Below are 4348 nucleotides of genomic sequence, written 5' to 3' on the forward strand. Positions count from 1 at the left end.
TTCAGGCGACTGGATAACCCTCTCCGGAAGACCAGCGAAGCTCAGAAGCCAAAGTGCGAAACTGTATGGCGTATTGGCCAACCGACAGAGTACCTTGCTGTAAGTTGAACAACTCCTCAGTGGCAGAAGCCACCCGACCTGGCTCATCAAAGATCTTCCGGAAGGTGTCCAAGAAGGCCCGCACATCGGATACAATGGGGTCCTCTCTCTCTAGTAGTGGGTTGAACCAGGCCAAAGCCTCGCCCTCCAGGTGTGATGCCAGAAAGGCCACTTTCGCCACATCCGTAGGGTATTGATGAGGGAGAAGCCTGGAATGCAGCTGGCATTGGTTGATGAAACCCCTGCACATTTTTGGATCCCCAGAGTACCTGGTGGGTTTGCAGAGACGAGGGGAAGAGAAGACGCCTCCTACGACATCGGGACTCAACACCGATGCTGCAAACGGGGCAGAAGGAGACCGCTGCAGATTAGAGAGCCGCTCGTCCACAGACGTCATGTAATCCAGCATCTGGGTCTGCATCCGTCCTTGTTGATCCAGCTCCTGATGGAGATCTGCAAGATGAGAGGAGTAAGATTCATCCACCCCCAGAGGGGAAGCTAGACAGGCCTCAAGGGTCCGCATGAACGCATCAACCTGTTCCTGGCTCTGGCGAAGACTAGCGAGCTCCCTCTGAGCATCAAACCTGGCATCAGCGGGGTCCATGGCCTGGGCAAAATCTGTCACGCCCTCCCGAAGGATCAATCGGGTAGACCCACTGGACCGCATATACTGCGGTTGCTGATACCAGGAAGGGAGAGCCAGACCAGGGAAGCAGGTAAAAAGCTTTATTGTAAGAAATACAAAATATACTAGGAGAGACACCCCAAAGGAAGGCCACAGGACCAAAACACCAGGGTGCCTCTAAGGAGTCCAAGGCTTGGAGTGACCCCTATACAGGGATTTCCCCTTGACCTCCAAAAGAGGGTCCGATGAGACAGAAACCTGTGTTAAACTGACCTAGGAGGTTGAGAAGAAATGAACGGACAAAAACGGGGAAGAATTTGGAACTTGGAAGCAGGCTGAAGACTGCAGGGAACCGCACTGGAAACAGGACTCAGGATGCTGAGAAGACCAGACACGATCCTAGGGAAAAAGTTAAAATGAGTAAGACAGGCAAATTGGACTGGTACACCTAGCTAGACCAGACCTGGAGCATAGACTTCAGGATAATAGAAGTTGCCCAGGCGGCGTCCAGGAGTGACTGAGATCCTTATATACCTCCAGCCTCCAGGTGATAGGCCGGGAGGAGGGGCAGTGAGTAGGGAGGGGCTGACCCTTTAAGAAGCCAGAGAGCTCGCCTGCCCGCCCCCTATGCACTCCCTAGGAGAGGGAGAGAAAGGAGGAAGTGCAGCAGACATGGGAGCAAGGACCCGGGCAGCATGTCTGCAGGGACGGACCCCGGAGCGCCGGCGGACGACCGGAGCGTGACCCTGCTGGCTAAGGACAGGGCCAGAAGAGGTAAGAGCAGGCAGGGAAGAGAAAGAAGGCGCCCCGGACTGCGAGGTGGTGACAACTCCTCACATATATATAACTGATAGTCTGTAGGGAAAGTTAGTCAGTCCTTCAGGGAAGCTGTTCCTGGCAGGAGCAAATTCCTGTCAGAGGACAGAGGAGAGAGCTCACAGAGCTGTGCATGCCCTCAGGCTGCCTCCTTCTGAGGCGCAGAGACCGGTAGCCGGAACACCGAGGTTGTAAGGACCTCTATGACTTACATCAGAGACCTGCAGGACAGCTAATTGCACGTTACCTGTCCGACCTAACACCCAGGAGGCACGGTGACAACCTTAGAGGCTGAGGTGTGCTAGAGTCCCTATAAACCAACAGGGAACTCTGGACTTGCCTCCAAACCAGCCGGACTCTGCCTGCCCTGTGGTCTGGTGCTCTGGACTGTTAATGCTGAAGTCTTCAGTAAAGGTAAAGAGACTGCTACCCTGTGTCCTCGTTCTCTGCGCCACTCACCATTCACCATCTATACACCGGGAAGCCCTGGGGATATACTTCACCTGTGGGAAGGTATGCCATCTAGCTGCCATAACATCACCCCAGCGGACCCCTTAAAGCAGCGTCGGTCACCCTGACCGAATACCACAGGTGGTGTCACGAACATAAACTTTATCCCTTTAAAGACCTTTCCCTTTTATACGGACGTCCCAGTGCCACGGACCGGGTCAGCCACCGTGACATCCCCCTGTGAACACCGGACCCGGTACCGAGTACCCCACTGCCCTGACGGGGCGCTCCAGGAGCTGTTGTCATGATGTATGGTGGTTAAGATTAGGACATCGCTTTTGTCCTTATAGTTGACCACCAGCATGTTGTCTGTCTCTACACTGGGCTCTGCTTTCACCCTTTCTCAGCAGTTGCCTAATTAGCGGCTTAGGGAGGCCTTTCTAATTTTTCATACTGTGCCGCATGCAATTGTTTCTCTGATAGAGAGGGTCTTGAAGAGTGAGATGCTGGTGTAAAAGTTATCTATATACAGGCGATAAACCTTATCCAGCAGTGGGTTCAGTAATTCCCAAACAATTTTTCCACTCAACCCCTAGGGCAGGGGGGTATTCAGGGTGGTCAGTCTGGGTGTCTTTCCCTTCATAGACCCTAAATCTGTGGGTGCTCCCTAAGGTACTCTCACACAGCTTGTACAGTTTAATTCCGCTTCTGGCCCTCTACTTGTTGGAATTTTAGCCTCCCTTTGAAATGAACCAGAGATTCATCTATAGAGATGTCACTTTGGGAGTTGCACACCTCAGCAAATGTTCTGCTGAAGTGTTCAACTACTGGCCAAATTTTATATAGACAATCAAAGTTAGGATCATCTCAGGAAGGACGCTGTGCATTATCACTATAATACAAAAATGTTTGGATGACTTCAAATCGTATCCTTGTTATAGCCTTACGGAATACCGGTGTGTGTAGAGTATATCAGTACTCCAGTATTGTCAAAGCTCTGTGTTTCTGACTATACCCATATGCAGGACAATTCCCCAAAATGTCATATTTTCTGCGCATTTACAGGGGTCCATCTGGCATATAAGGACATGGGATTTTGTGTAAAAAATTGATGGGGATAGACATTTGTCTGGGCTACCATAAGATTTAATATTTCCTCACTGAAAAAGAATTAAAATAAATTAATTTCAGTGAAGCCTGTAACGTGAAATTGGATTCCTGAACTGCCAATGAAATTTGGAATAATAGGCTGATAATTTCTTGGGGGGTGGAGTTCATATGGGATCGATTGCTGTGTCGACATTCGGGACAGACAGCTGCCTAAGGCCCCCGCTCCTCCAGGGGCCCCCAACCAGTGGCGTGCCGTTAATAGTGGCACATCAAGCAGCTGCTATGGGGCCCGTGAGTAAGAGGGACCTGGCACCACCACCCACATCGCACATTCAACTTATCGGCATCATTGATACTGATACAATTGAAAGCAGAGATAGAGGAGTGAGATTGTCAGATGACACTCCCTCTCCCATCACTTTCCCTCTGCCTCTGACTCAGCATGTGCCAGCAGTGGAGCTGATGAGAAGCACTGCAAGAGCCAGAGCAGCGTGGGAACGAGGAGGAGAGGTAAGTATTGTGTGTGTGTCTGCACTATACTATGAGTGGGGGTGCTGCATTGTACTGTGTGTGTGTTTGTGAGTCTGCATTATACTGTGTGTGGGGGCTGCACTATACTGTGTGTGGGGGACTGCACTATAATTTGTGGGGGCTGCATTATACTGTGAATGGGGGGCTGCATTATACTGTGTGTGGGGGCTGCACTATACTGTGTTTGTTGGGGCTGTATTATACTGTGAGTGGGGGGCTGCACTATACTGTGTTTGGTGGGGCGGCTTAATTATGCTGTGTGTGGGGGGCTGCATTATACTCTGGGGCTGCATTATACTGTGTGTGGGGCTGCATTATACTCTGAAGGGGCTGAATTATGCTCTATGAGGGGCTACATTATATACTGTGTGTGGGGCTGCATTATACTCTATGAAAGGGGCTGCAGCATACCCTGAGGGGGGCTGCAGCATACCCTGAGGGGGCTGCATTATACTCTGAAGGGGCTGCATTATACTCTGAGGTTGGCTGCATTATACTCTGAGGAGGGCAGCATTACACTATATGTGCTACACTATATGTATATGTACTACACTATATATATACTATACTATACTGTACATATACTATATGTATATGTACTACACTATATGTAATATGTGACCTACGTTATACTGTATCAAGGACTATCTGTCCCCATCATTCTTCCTCAGCCAGAGTAAAGAGGCCGGGGATCAAGCATCAAAAGACTTCAGCATT

This window comes from Ranitomeya imitator, chromosome 1, assembly GCF_032444005.1.
Source record: "Ranitomeya imitator isolate aRanImi1 chromosome 1, aRanImi1.pri, whole genome shotgun sequence".
Classification (NCBI taxonomy): Eukaryota; Metazoa; Chordata; class Amphibia; order Anura; family Dendrobatidae; genus Ranitomeya; species Ranitomeya imitator.